The sequence below is a fragment of the Lissotriton vulgaris genome, unplaced genomic scaffold (assembly GCF_964263255.1).
Source record: "Lissotriton vulgaris unplaced genomic scaffold, aLisVul1.2 SCAFFOLD_4565, whole genome shotgun sequence".
Taxonomy (NCBI): domain Eukaryota; kingdom Metazoa; phylum Chordata; class Amphibia; order Caudata; family Salamandridae; genus Lissotriton; species Lissotriton vulgaris.
The window spans coordinates 1,686-17,372 of NW_028242240.1; the positions used below are offsets into that span (position 1 = coordinate 1,686).

The 15,687-nt window shown below is 45.3% G+C and overlaps 1 pseudogene; it reads left to right on the top strand.

Annotated features, from left to right (window-relative positions):
* The first annotated feature begins 1,382 nt into the window (after positions 1 to 1,382).
* LOC147669014 (uncharacterized) lies at positions 1,383 to 2,481 on the top strand (annotated as a pseudogene).
* Positions 2,482 to 15,687: the final 13,206 nt, after the last annotated feature.

The following is a 15,687-nucleotide window of genomic DNA, read 5'->3' on the forward strand; positions in this document are numbered from 1 at the left end:
TAAAGAAGCCGTCCTTGGACCCCAGTAATCATGCCAACTATAGGCTTATTTCGTTGCTACTGGCCCTGACCAAGGTGACGGAAAAGCATGTGCACTCAGTCCTGGTCGACTTTGTAGAGTCTAATGAGATCTTGCACTATACCCAGTCCAGTTTCAGGGCTAACATGAGCACAGAGTCGGCAAAGACGGGAAGGTGCATGCAAGCAGATCAGACTCTTCCTAGAATGATAACTCCAGTGGATGGGAGTGTCCAAGCTGAGTGTTCAGTGATTGCAGTGCCCTGGATTGCCGCATCCAGTGTGAACAGTGGCGGAAATCCTGGTTACTTGCATGAGCGAGGTGAAGTTATGATACATTTTCTGAAATACACCGCTGCTTTGATGATGCAACGCACTGACTCCTTCTTATGCTCAGTCCACAGCAATCAGAGAGAGTCAAATGTATGGACAACATTAATGGTGAACCAGACAACTGAACGCGTAAAAACAATTAACCATACCTGAATGTTCAAATACTGCCAAGAACTAACACACATATGTAATAAGTGTGGCAATAAGTTTAATGCCATTAAGCACTACTGTTAAATTGGCACACACATGGGACAAATCTGGAAATATCTTTATAATAAAACAAAAATACACGTAACGTCGGACCACTCTCTGGAACACTCCCAACCTGGTCAACTAAAGATCATAAGAGCTCTGAAAACCTATAATCTGCTCTGCCTCAGGATGCTAATGGCTTCTGAATGTACTTTATGCTTGCTCATTCTTTAATCTGTTCCTAATATTTTGGGTGCTATAAAATTCCAGAAAGAAACATATCAATTGGATATTCTAACACCCGTAGAAATATCTGCTACATGCAGAGATCTCTTCAGTTGTTCATCACATTTAGACAAAATATCAGACAAAACTCATGAGCAAATACACATGCTAAGACTACAGGATGACATTCAGTTCCAAGATCCCATCAAGGAATACATACACTTGGGAATTCAGATTCAAGCTATGAATATGGAACAATATTTCAATAATTATTAAACCCAAAGAACGATTGGTTAATGCAGAGAAGAATAAAACTACACACATGCTGCGATTGTGGTAAGAGTTTCAGTCGCTCATCAAACATTAGGACATATCAGCACATTAATTCCAGAGAAACCCATACAAAAGTAGTGAGGGTGGCATAGCTGTCAATCAGTCGGTTCACCTACAGCACCTTCAGCAAAAACACACTGTAGAAAAAACATACGCAGTGATAGTGGGATGAGCTCTAATTTGTTTTCGAGGCTAAGTGCACACAATCAAGAAAAAATAATAAACTATAATGACTGTGGTTAGAGCTTTGATCAGTTAGCAAACCTAAAGGTCAATCAGAGAATGTATACAGGAAAAAATAATTATACATTCAGTGAATGTGTTAAGGGTTTTAATCGGTTAGAACAGCTACAGTGTCATCAGCGAACACAGAATGGAGAAGAATCATACATGTGTGCTGAATGTGGGAAGGGTTACAGTCGCTCATCAAGTCTCGGGCCCATCAGCGGTCGCACGCTGGAGAAAAAAAGACACACATGCAGTGAATGTGAGATGTGCTTTAATAACTCATCAGACCTTAAGCGTCATCAGTGAACACACACAGGAGAAAAACCATACACATGTAGTGAATGTGGGATGAGCTTTAATCGGACATCAGGCCTTACGCGCCATCAGCGAACACACTCAGGAGAAAGTCCATACACATGCAGTGAGTGTGGGATGAGCTTTAAGCATTCATCCGTCTTAAAAGGGCATCAGCGAACACATACAGGTGAAAAACCATACACATGCAGTGAATGTGGCAAGAGCTTTTCTCTGTCATCACATCTACAACTTCATCAGAGAATACACACAGGTGAACAACCATACCTGTGCAGTGAATGTGGGACGAGCTTTAATCACTCATCAGACCGTAAGCACCATCAGCGAACTCACACAGGAGAAAGTCCATACAAATGCAGTGAGTGTGGGATGAGCTTTAAGCAATCGTCAGTCTTAAAAGAGCATCAGCGAGCACACACAGGTGAAAAACCATACACATGCAGTGAATGTGGGAAGAGCTTTTCCCGGTCATCAAAACTAGCCCGTCATCAGAGAACACATACAGGTGAAAAACCATACCTGTGCAGTGAATGTGGGAAGAGCTTTAGTCGCTCATCCAACCTTAAATTGCATCAGCACATACATACAGGAGAAAAACCATACAAGTGCAGTGAATGCTGCAAGGCTTTTAATCGATCACTGCCCCTGCAGCACCATCTTCGAACGCACACTGGAGAAAAGCCATACACATGCAGTGAATGTGGTAAGAGCTTTAATTGGTTACCAAACCTAAAGAGCCATCAGCGAATACACATAAGAGAAAAGCTGTACAAGCGCAGTGTATGAGGCAAGGACTTTATTCGGGCATACAGGGCCATCAGCGAACACACTGGCAAAAACCCACAAACATGCAGTGAAAGTGGGTCACTCTATTTTTTGTTTACTGCTAATATTCCAGCTGCAATTACGCAGATGTACACACTGCTAAGGTCCTGAATGTGGAATTACTTTCAGCGAATTAGCAAGCCAAAGTCAAGTGAGAACACATGTCTATATACCACACTTGCAATGAAGATGGGAAGAGAAAAACATCCATGTTCAGTGAATGTGAGAAGAATGTAATTCCTTCACGTACCATAAAGATCCCTCTCAGAGAAGACACATCTTAACATCAAATACTACATGTAAGAAGCATATGTAAATTTGAAGTTTTAACCCTGAAACAATATACATGTGCAGTAAATGTGTGACCAGCCCGAGGCAGTGATTGTAAAGTCTGTCATTGCACTACAGAGAACCTGCAAGGCACCAAACTGTATACTGAACGTGGTTCAAAGGAGCTGACGCTGCGACTGTTGCAGTGTACCACATTGTTATTACATACCCCTGAAACCGGAATGTGGTTCAGTCTCGTGATCGCATTTATGTAGGTTTAATGCCAACCTGACGGCACTACTTCGGGGAGCACCCTGATAAATTATATATGAGCTGGTGCTATGGCTTGCTGATAACTGCATGTGGACCTGATATAGAAGCCTCCATAGCACCTGTATTCTTCCACGAGGTACTGATTACAAGTTGGGCGGTTAGTTTAAGCATGAGCGAATTTTGCGGATCTCGCGTTCGCGAATTTTGCGGATTTGCGGATTCGCAATCCGCAAAATCCGCGAATTCCCGCGAATTTGCGGATTTTTTTTTTTTGTGTTCGCCCGTGTTTCTGCCAGTTCGCGAGGGTTTTTCACAATTTCGCAATTTGCCAACTTACCTGTCGGGTCGCAAGTTTTGCGAACTTGTTGTTTCTACGTGTCCAGCCTGTTTGGGACACTCTTCTTCATCACTGCCACTCTCTGTCACCACTGCCACTCTCTGACTACTCATGCCACCCTCTGGCCCACCCATGCCACCCTCTGTTTCATCACCACACCCTCTGGTTGTCCAGTGTACATTATTTTCGGCAAAGCAAAGCACACCTTCCCTGCCTCAAGTGACCTGAATTAATTTGGGGCTGATTAATGTGTCACAGAATATTTTTTTAGCTGGCACCTGCTTCCTTAGTGCGCCCTGATTAGTGATCTTTTGCACTTGCTAAGTGCTTTCATTGTTGCAAAATTAGTTACAACACCTGCCCTGCCCCAACTGACAATAATGAATTAGGGGCTGATTAATGGATTTTAACTTCCAGCCTGGCTCCTGCTTGTCTCCCTTAGCTGTAATTCAGGACCTTTGTGGCATATGTGTAACTATTCTGAGGTTCAGAGCAGGGTCACATAATAGTTTCAACTGGCAACTGAACTCTGGAGGGGCCCCTCAGGAAGCACTACAGGAAATGGCTACTAATGATGAGCCTGAACTTTTGAACCTGGTAAGTAGTTACTTTCAGTTTTGCTAAGATCGTATTTCTGCAATTTTGCACTTATTCGCGGGGCGCGAACTCACGCGAACTCACGCGAACAGTGCGAGCAGTGCGTGCAAAATCCGCTGCTCGCGGATTTGCGGATTTTGCGGGAGATTCGCGAATCTCGCGGATTGCGGATTTCCCGAAAATCCGCAAAATCCGCGAGCGGAACGGATTTTCCGCCCATGCCTAGGTTAGTTCCGTCCCGAGTATAACCCCTGTTTAAACACGGGCGGAATTACAAATTTGTTTTTATTTAAGGGATGCGTCAAATAACCCTACATTCTTTACATTTTGGCTTGTCAAACCTTCTCAAATTTAACAGGGGGAAATATACAGTATTTACAGGCTATCCTGTTTTAGGTTTAAACCTATATTAACTCATATAATCCACAAAAAGGGAAATAGCCCTCATCAGTGTAAACATATTAACATAGATAAACACCTGCACAACCACAAACCAAATGCCATTCAAAGAAAGTAAAAGGAGATAGAACGAGTGATTTTTATTTCTTCCCGAAGGGACCCGTACAATGTAACTTTGTTATACAAGTAAACAGCAAGAAAGACTAGGCCAACATTATTCTGCTTGAGTTTTGTTGTTTAGGGATGTCACAAAAATATTGTGTCTTCTTCCTTTTGCTTTTTTCAGTTTTGTGATCTTTGGTCAAAAGATGCATGGTTTAGAAGCACGTTTTAGGTCTTATTCAATTATTTTGTAAACTGTAGAGAATCAGTAAATCTCAAAATCATATTTGATATTTTGGCTACGTTTGATTATTTGACTGATAGGTAAAATGGCTAGCTTCATACCAATTTTTTCCAATATATACCATCACATTTACCCACAAACTGAGAATGGGTGAAACCCTTTGATACATCAGCCCCCTTTTCTAGAGAGTCAGTATGGATAGTAGATGAATTTGCAAATGCCCCAGGTTTAAAAAAATCTATGTAAGGTATAGTGACAGGTATATGTGAAAAGAGTACCGTCTCCAAGAATCTGGGATAGTGATTAAAACATGACAACAGGTTCTTACCAAGTTCAAGGAAGATTTGAGTGATATTGTTTCTATTTGCAGTGATTGAGCTATGTATATGAAAAAGTTGTTCGATGACCTGTCAAAATTGATACCTGAGCTGAAGTGCTTCTCTGTAATAGATCCTTGCCACTTGTTAGATAGTATGCTAAGCATGGGCGAATTTTGCGAATCTCGCGTTCGCGAATTTTGCGGATTTGCGAACTCGCAATCCGCAAAATCCGCGAATTCCCGCGAATTTGCGGATTTTTTTTTTGTGTGTTCGCCCGTGTTTCTGCCAGTTCGCGAGGGTTTTTACAATTTCGCAATTTGCGAACTTACCTGTCGGGTCGCAAGTTTTGCGAACTTGTTGTTTCTACGTGTCCAGCCTGTTTGGGACACTCTTCTTCATCACTGCCACTCTCTGTCACCACTGCCACTCTCTGACTACTCATGCCACCCTCTGGCCCACCCATGCCACCCTCTGTTTCATCACCACACCCTCTGGTTGTCCAGTGTACATTATTTTCGGCAAAGCAAAGCACACCTTCCCTGCCTCAAGTGACCTGAATTAATTTGGGGCTGATTAATGTGTCACAGAATATTTTTTTAGCTGGCACCTGCTTCCTTAGTGCGCCCTGATTAGTGATCTTTTGCACTTGCTAAGTGCTTTCATTGTTGCAAAATTAGTTACAACACCTGCCCTGCCCCAACTGACAATAATGAATTAGGGGCTGATTAATGGATTTTAACTTCCAGCCTGGCTCCTGCTTGTCTCCCTTAGCTGTAATTCAGGACCTTTGTGGCATATGTGTAACTATTCTGAGGTTCAGAGCAGGGTCACATAATAGTTGCAACTGGCAACTGAACTCTGGAGGGGCCCCTCAGGAAGCACTACAGGAAATGGCTACTAATGATGAGCCTGAACTTTTGAACCTGGTAAGTAGTTTCAGTTTTGCTAAGATCGTATTTCTGCAATTTAGCACTTATTCGCGGGGCGCGAAGTTGTACTGGGAAGCCGCGAACTCACGCGAACAGTGCGAGCAGTGCGAGCAAAATCCGCTGCTCGCGGATTTGCGGATTTTGCGGGGGATTCGCGAATCTCGCGGATTGCGAATTTCCCGAAAATCCGCAAAATCCGCGAGCGAAACGGATTTTCCGCCCATGCTTATAGTATGCTGAAGGCATCTTTACAATCTCAGAGTTAATGAAGAATGCTGTTGACTTTGTAGTTCATTCTGGTGCAATGTTTTGTTATGAGCGGGAACTAAAACGCAATTGTTCTCATTTTGTGCTTTGTGTGGCATCAAAGAAAGAGACATCCAACTGTGTCATTGAGTCGGTGATTCTCAGTCCTAGAGGCCATGAATGCTATATTATCCATGTGACAACCGTTTAAAGAATTTGAGCTTGGTGATGATGCCAAAGGCAAGAAATGTGAGGATCTTCGGCCGCATATTGATTGTTAATGATGTTAAAAGAGTATACTCTACTGCATTCTTACATTTTTGCTGGAAAACATAACTGCTGTAGTGGACACAATCAAACAACTAGAGTCGGAAATCCTTGTATATCAAGTGTTCAGCGTAATTGGTGTAGATGTGAAACATCTCCTTGAGAGTGGGCTGGGCGACACCTTTAGTTGGAACTGCAACATGTTCCTTGTTAGAATGCTTGGCACTTGGTAAGCAAAGAAATGATGAGGAGCAATTAGGGAAGTTGTATTTCCCTTTCCATGAGAAATGGCTTGCAATGATGTATAGAAATGTCCCTTCGCTAACCATGACATTTGAAGTCAATGAAGCCTCACTGTGGTACTCTGCACAAGTTCTAGATCCCTTCCATAAAGGGGAATTTGTCTCTAAAATGTCAAAAGTTCTGCTCCATTTTTGACCACTTCAATAACTCTGAGCGCATTCGTGCCCAGTTCAACTCAATTGTTGCAGAAACTGTCCCAGAGAATCCCAATCTTCAGGTATACCTGTATTGGCATGGGAAGATATGTCAGTGGCCAGACTTAGCAAATTGTGTACTGGCTGTTTTGGTGTTGCCCGTCTCAAGTGCCAATATTGAGAGGGCCTTTTCACAGATAAAAGTTTACATGGGAAGGAAAGAGCAAACACGCATGACCAGACATTCACTGAAGAAGTATCGTAGGGTGTAATACAATAAGTTTGATTTGCAAAAATTTATTTGGACCTCATATACACTGTGTGCAATCTGTCTATATACCATGCACTATCAGTGTGGAAAACAAGCAATAATAAAACCAAAACACCAGAAAAATCACTAAAAAATTAGGTTAGACGTTTGGTTGCGATAGGCCTACTATTTGTCAAACGCAGAATAGCATTATGTTGGGCTAGAGGCCCAGTTCCGACTACTGAGGACTAGTCCAAAGAAAAGACATGTTATGCTGTAACACACATTCAGGAATGTATAATGAGCTCTTACCCCCTCAGAACCGACCTAGAGTGTTTTGGGGGCTAAATCAGTAGGATCCGGTTGGAGGAAACTGGAGAACTGGAAGGTAATGCAGATACCAAAGTGGCTGATCTGTAATTTGTATTGCAGTGAACATGTTTCTGAAGGATCTGCTGAAAGGTTCACGGTGATCTTGGGAATTCAGTATGACATATTCTAAACGTTCTAACATTCCCATTTCATGTCATTAAGTGCCTATACTGTATCATTTCTCTAGTTGTGATACCAACCACTCTTTAGGTGCCCAATATGGGTCCGGTCAGCATCCAGCCATTATTGTTGAATATTGCTGTGTGTGCATGTAACACTGTCAAATGTTTAAATAGAATAATAAAAACACTGGAAAAACACTATTTCAGTTGTTTTTAATGGCATGAAAATGTGTTAGCCATTGCTAACACTTTTTTAAAGGTAGTGAAATCACTGGAAGACACTGAAAAAAACCCACCGGAATTCACCAAAAATCGAAACTGAAAACAGGAATGCCTAAGCATTTACCGTATCATGCAGATTTTGATGTGTTAAACATCAAAATCTACGTGTTATTCCCCATTAACTCATGATAGATGCTATTTATCACCCTGATAAATAATATGCCCAGTGGTATTGTTATCAGGGGCGATAAATAATGGCTCAACTTTTACTCAGGACATTAGGAGTGGACATGTATTGTTTCTACATTCATGCTAGATCTGTTCTCTTTGAAAATCAACCGAAGAAAGGAAGGCAGTACTGATGGTGACAATGTAAAGGAAGGTAATTCCATAGAAAAGAGCCTCATGTATACATTGCTCCCTGTGCCAGTCCACATCTCAGGCCTCCACCAAGCTCCCAGCCAGCTGCCCGCAGAGACTTACTCCCATTTAGAACTTGCTAAACATCAATCAATCAATCAGTGACACTTATAAAGCGCGCTACATACCCGTAGGGTCTCAAGGCGCTGGGGGGGGGGGGAGGGTGCCGCTACTGCTCGAACAGCCAGGTCTTCAGCTTCTTCCTGAAGGAGAGGTGGTCTTGGGTCAGGCGCAGGTCGGGAGGGAGGGAGTTCCAGGTCTTGGCGGCCAGGTAGGAGAAGGACCTTCCTCCTGTAGTCGCTCTTCGGATGCGGGGGACGGCGGCGAGGGCGTGGTTGGCTGATCGGAGGTGGCGTTTGGGAGCGTAGAAGTTGACTCGGCTGTTGAGGTAGCTCGGGCCTTGGTCGTGTAGGGCTTTGTGTGCGTGGGTGAGGAGGCGGAAGGTGATTCTTTTGTTGACGGGGAGCCAGTGAAGGTCTCTCAGATGTCCGGAGATGTGGCTGGTTCGTGGGATGTCGAGGATGAGTCTAGCTGAGGCGTTCTGGATCCGCTGGAGTCTCTTCTGGAGCTTGGCGGTGGTACCGGCGTAGAGGGCGTTGCCGTAGTCCAGTCGGCTGGTGACGAGGGCCTGGGTGACGGTCTTCCTGGTCTCGGTGGGGATCCACCAGAAGATCTTCCGTAGCATGCGTAGGATGTTGAAGCACGCCGAGGAGACGTTGTTGACTTGCCTGGTCATGGAGAGGGAGGAGTCCAGGATGAAGCCCAGGTTGCGTGCATGGTCTGTCGGTTTGGGTGCGGTGCCCAGGGCGGGAGGCCACCAGGAGTCGTCCCAGGCGGAGGGTGAGGAGCCCAGGATGAGGACCTCCGTCTTGTCCGAGTTCAGTTTCAGGCGGCTGGTCATCATCCACTCGGCTACCTCTTTCATCCCTTCGTGCAGGTTGGCTCTGGCGGCGGCGGGGTCGTTGGTCAGGGAGAGGATCAGCTGGGTGTCGTCGGCGTAGGAGATTATGCTGAGCTTGTGTTTGCGTACGATGGCCGCGAGGGGGCTCATGTAGACGTTGAAGAGGGTGGGGCTCAGAGATGATCCTTGGGTGACGCCGCAGATGACTTCGGAGGCCTCTGACTTGTACGGTGGTAGGCGGGCTCTCTGTGTTCTTCCGTCGAGGAAGGAGATGATCCATTCCAGCGCCTTGTCCTGGATTCTGATGTTGCTGAGGCGCCGTACTAGGGTGCGGTGGCAGACCGTGTCGAATGCCGCGGAGAGGTCTAGGAGGATGAGGGCCGCTGTTTCTCCATTGTCCATCAGGGCTCGGATGTCATCGGTGGCGGCGATGAGGGCGGTCTCGGTGCTGTGGTTGGCTCGGAAGCCGGACTGTGAGGGGTCGAGGGATCCGTTCGTCTCGAGGAAGGCGGCCATCTGCTTGTTGACGGTCTTCTCGATGACTTTGGCTGGAAACAGGAGGAGCGAGATGGGGCGGTAATTCTTGAGGTCGGTGGGGTCCGCTGTTGGTTTCTTGAGTAGAGCGCTGAGTTCGGCGTGTTTCCAGCTCTCAGGGAAGATGGTGGTGTCGAAGGATGTGTTGATGATGTCTCGCAGGTGGGGTGCGATGACAGCGTCGGCCTTGTTGAAGACGTGGTGAGGGCAGGGGTCGGTTGGTGATCCGGAGTGGATGGAGTTCATCGTGCGGATGGTGTCTTCGGTGCTGATCGGGTCCAGGCGTGGAGGGTGGTGGTGGGGGGTGGTTGTTCGGTCATGGTGTGCGTTGGTTGGTTGTTGAAGCTGTTGTGTATGTCCGCGATCTTGTTGTGGAAGTATGAAGCGAGGGAGTTGCAGAGGTCTTGCGATGGGGTGATGTCGTTGTTTCCTGCGCTGGGGTTGGAAAGCTCTTTCACGATGTTGAAGAGTTCCTTGCAGTTGTGTGCGTTGTTGTCCAACCGGTCCTTGAATGCTGTTTTCTTGGCGGCGCGGATCAGCTGGTGGTGTTTCCGGGTGGCAAGTTTGAAGGAGGTCCTGTTGTCCGGTATCGGTTCCCTTCTCCAGACTTTCTCGAGGGCTCGGCAGTTCTTCTTGGAGCTCTTGAGTTCGTCGGTGAACCATGGGGCCTTCTTGCTGCTGGGTCTGCTAGGCGGGGTCCTCAGTGGGGCGAGTTCGTCCGCGCAGTTGCTGATCCACTTCGTGAGGTTGTCGGCGGCCTGGCTGGGGTTCGCTGAGCTGGCAGGAGGGTGCTGGCTCAGGGAGGTGGCGAGCTGGTCTGCTGTGATCTTGTTCCAGCTTCTGCGGGCGGCCTGTTACTGGTGTTGGTGGGTCGTCGTTCTCTTGAAGGTGAAGTGGACGCAGCTGTGGTCCGTCCATTGAAGCTCTGTGGCGTGGCTGAAGTTGATGTCTGTGCTTTAAGAGAAGACTGCGTCGAGTGTGTGTCCGGCGAGGTGGGTGGGGGTGGACACCAGTTGCTTGAGTCCCAGGTTGGCGAGGTTGTCGAGCAGGGTGCTGGTGTTGCGGTCGTTGTGGTAATGGGAGAAGGTTTGTCCTTGGAAAGGTGGCTTCACAAGAACATTTGGATCATTCTGGATCCACATATGATCCTCCATCACAGGGACAAACCTGTCCCCTTCTGATTGAGGTGCCGAGATGCTGCGGGGAACAAGAATGCCGCAGCTTGGTGACCCCACACCTACATCCGCCTAACTTGTAATCGTTGCTTTATTGGTATCAAAAGAAGGGTGGGAAGCGACCACGAGGACAAATGATGTAGTAACGTTGGTGATTGATTACTCCTGATTATTTTTATTGCTTTGAAGTGAATGTGTATGAAGCAGTTTGTGTGTCGGTGGGTAAGAGCACAGAGATGACTGAAAGTGGTAGAACTGGGGTCGCCCAAACAGCATGATAAGTAATGCAATTATAATGAAACTGAACAGAGAGCAATTAATGAGCCTGCGCCTGAAGAATGCAGATTCATTCTTTGAGGAAGAGAGGTAGTTTATTGCATGGAAGCGGTTTGGGTTCTAGAAGCCACAATTACCTCTTGCTCCTTCATTGAACATTGTTCTTTGACAGGGAGCGTCTGATGTGTACTACAAGTGATTACTGCTATTAAAGTGTGCATTCTTGCACTCACTACAGACGGTGTCAGGAGGGATTTCCTGCATGCACACTTTTTGGGAGGGTTCTATTTAAAGACAGATGTATGTACATATGTGTCTCGTGAGACCTCAGTCTTTGAGTCAGTCCTGTCTATGTGGACACTTTTATTGCATTGTGAATTGTCAGTAAATTCATATATTTGTGACTTTTACAACAGATTATAAATATCTTCTAGTGGGGTCGGGGGGGATCCCGGCCTGTGCTAGGAGTCAGCTGTGAATGGAGGTCCCGGACACCTCACAGGTACATGCACACACGCCCTGCCAGTCACCTGCTTACACAGTGTAAACTGCATGTGTATCCTAAGAGTAGTGGGGTTTTGTGTTGTCTACAGGTCTCCTTCCCCACTGTCCCACCCCACAACCCTTTCCCTCGCTCGATCACCTCAATATTCAGTTTCTTAATGGTATTAAGAATTGAGGGTGTTGAGAGGTGACCCTTTTGATCATCATTGTGACCTGAGAAACCTCAACCACAGCACCTTCCTGACTAGAGCACCATCTCGTCCTTTCTCTGTTATCTCCAGAAGCAGGAGGGGGCTCTCTTGCCCTTCATCACACCGGGGCTGCACACTTGCCACAGTGCACTGATAGCAGAAGCCAGAGCTTTCTGTCACATCAGTAAAGTAGCGTCTGGAATGCGCCAAAACCACCAACAACCCTAACTAAAGGCCGGGATCACAGATTAAAGGTCTGAAGCCAAGCATGGCCCCTTTCTCAGACCTAAGGGTGCTTGTGTGGCAGGCTGCAGTGAAATCCCCTGGGAGGGGAGTCTTAACCAGCTCTGAGACTCCAAGGACCAACACCATGCCTCCTTGGCTTCCTCAGCCCAAGCGTTTATGTGACTTCCAACATGGGCCGTGCCTGGCAGCGATAAAATAGGAGCAAGTAGAGATACTGCCATGAATTTGGTGATACCCTGGAGTCAAGCTAGCCTGGCTGATGAGGGACGATACTCCAAAACTCTCCCCCTGCCTGCTTTGTTTATCCTTATGCCTATGCTATGCTTTTGTAACTCATGTAACTCATATACCAACGCTTCAACAACTGATGTAACTGTGGAACTATGTTCTGAAACAATGTTCTTCCTCATGTAAAGTGCTCTGACACCTCAGGGTCTAACCAGCTCTAAAGAAAACTTTTCAAAAAAATAAATAAATAAAACCAGTCCCAGGATGCTTGTTTCCGGTCCAGGGAGGATCTGGCTGGTGGTGGTTATACACAAATGGCGGCGTAGATTGAGCCAAGAGTATGGAGATCAAGGGTACAGAGCTTGGAACCTTGTGGAAGCTGTTTGGAAGAAGTGAACTGTGGTCAAAAGAAGGAAACCTCGGTGAAGGGAGTTGGAGTTCTTGCATTAGCGCCTGGGCACCCTCACGGGTGGTTAGCTGCACTTTACAAATACTGAATGATTGACTGACTGACTGATAGGTGGATGTAAAGGAGCGGCCATCTTTCAGTGATCATAACACCAGTTAACCTGATTTTTAATAAAAAATTAAAGTATGTTTAGTTAACATGAATGGGTTGTAAATAATTTAATTGAACTATATTTCACATGAAAAACTTTTAAGTCAGCATAACCGGGCCGCAAAATTAATGTACTGACCCTGCTGGTCTGGTTCGCCGACAGCTAAAGAAAGTGGCTTTTTAAAAATTCAATGGAAAGGTTTTTGCGTGGATGTTTTTTTGTACACGGTCCTTCTTTTCATAAAATCATTAAAAAATGTGATGTCTTCTGTGGTGCTGCTTATTCATACTTCATCAAAAACTGCTCTAAAGGTAGCTTGCTGGAAACGTTTATTTAGTTCACAAATGTTCAGGCTGTCACTGCATGCACAACCGTTTCTTTATTCATTTTCATAGTTCACTGTTCAATCTCAAAATGCCATTTCCTTTTGTATATAGATTAGAGGTCTTTATTGTCTGTTCATTGTGTGAGGGTTTCTACAGTAGCCTATTTTATGTAATCTCATTTCTGCAATCTTAATTGGTTTTCCTTCTTATATCTTTATTATTGCAGCCCATCTTACCACCTCATGTTGTGTTGAAGGTATGATTTTCTACTGCTAAGAAACCCTAAAAGCGTCTTATGTGTAATGTTTGCCAGACTTGTTCTTGTTTTCTTTAGAGGCAGACACCATGTCAGTCTTTTTATTGACTCAGTACTTCTCCTGCTTATGCATTATTTTGTCTGTGCTAGACCGTATCTACTTCTGGCTATTTAACTAGAATAGAGATTGAACCCAATGCTAATTTACCATTTTGCATTTTGAGAATTTATTGAAATTTTGATTTAAACGGACTAACTATTTTTGCCTTCTGCAACAATTCAAAATTTTCAATAAATCTTCATGGTTTTGACTTTGAAGCTTGCCTGGAGTTTGATTTGATTAGGCTTATTTCTATTCTAGAGTCATCGTTCTTTGGGACTGACACAGGGCCCTTGATACTGCCAAGGTACCAGGGGTGACTCTTAAGCCAAAAATGTCCTTCATTTATGTCGGAGCCAGCGTTTTCACATGATTTGCCTCCCCGCACCTGACCTCCCACCCCCAATATGCATGGTTGCCTAATATTACCTCCAGGATGCCAGAACCAGCATTTTGTCATAGGTGACCCCGTACACCAAGAGTTACTTCCAGTATGACGGGCGTCAATACTTGTGTCAGGAATTACCTACAGTATGATGGGCTTTCTCCTTCGTGCCAAGTATTACCACCAGTATGACGGCATTCTCCCTCGTGTCAAGAATTACCTACAGTATGACGAGCATTCTCCCTTGTGTCAAGAATTACATCCAGAATGACGGGCGTTCTCCCTGGTGTCAAGAATTACCTCCAGTATGACGGGCGCTCTCCCTTGTGCCAGGAATTACCTCCAGTATGACGGGCGTTCTCCCTTGTGTCAAGAATTACCTGCAGTATGACAGCCGTTCTCCCTTGTGTTGAAGTACTGGGTTTTTAAGAACCCAGCGGTGCCAGGGAACACACCCTAAGACTTCGAGTCCTTCCTGTTTCAGACTACAGAAACACAGAGTCTTCTTGGTGAAGTCAAAGATCGTATTTATTGGCTGCAGCCAGTAACAGGCGTCCTAGAAGTACAACACGGTATATATTCTCAGGAGACTGCTCAATCTTACAAAACCAGCCTTCTCTTTTTATACAAAATAATATGCTTTAAGCAAACATTCCTTATTTTACAGTTGACCATTCACATATTTTCACTACAAAGAAAAAGCAGAGTCATGATGACAAGCCCATATTTCAGTTTGTCCAGCCCACAATCAATTACCCGGCAAGACCTAGTATTTTCATCAGATATCGCCGGACCCCCAATAAAAACGGGCACCTCCTCCTCGTAAAGCGAGTCATAAAGAAAGAAACAGGGACAGGTGTGTGTAGATTAGGCATGGTTTGTGTGCGATGAAAGGTTTATGATGTGTTGTGCCTTGATACTAATCTCATTCGTCCACTGGGAAAGGAACATGCCAAACAGGTTTGGCTTCAGGCAGTGGAGTCAGCTTTGCCCAGGTCACAGAGGAGTCAGCAAAGGTGTACGTGTCCTTCAGACTCGTTTTCGGCCTTAGTCGTTTGGCCTATGTGAGGGCAATCACAAAATGGCTGCCGTTCACAAAATGGAACCCGAGGGTTCAGGACGGAAACTCTGATTTCAGGGTGATTTCATCACCCGAATATGACGAAAATGCGTGTGCATAGTATTCTAATCATTCTGGGTCTGATGATACCAAAATCGTCATGATACGACGATGTTTATAACACGGGTCCAGAATTTTCAGTACTACAGACCTCCTTTTGCCCTTACATAGGCAATAACCTATACTCATGCTAATCTGAGTCCAGGTCTATATTCATAAAGTCATTGAGATGTTGCTGTAGCATCATCCTATTACTTAGCTCTTTTTTTGATACAGGTTTCCTTACACACGATGTAGCACAGAGGCCACATATTGCAGGAGCACACTGTACACACAGACAGAACAGGAAAAGAATGGCTAAGATCATCCCAATGACTATCAGAATCTTCCATCCCCAGGTGGATATCAGTTCCCAGAACCACCCCATCAATGACCAGTCTCCTTTATCCATGTGAATAGATTCAGAGATCTTATGCAGTTTGGAAATGGCCTGGTAGACTGTCGGAGCGTTATCTGGGAAAAAAACACAGCAACTTGATTGGATCACTTTACATACCGCACCTCGGTCTGCAATTATGACGTCTAATGTGACCCTGTTCTGAAGAGTCAT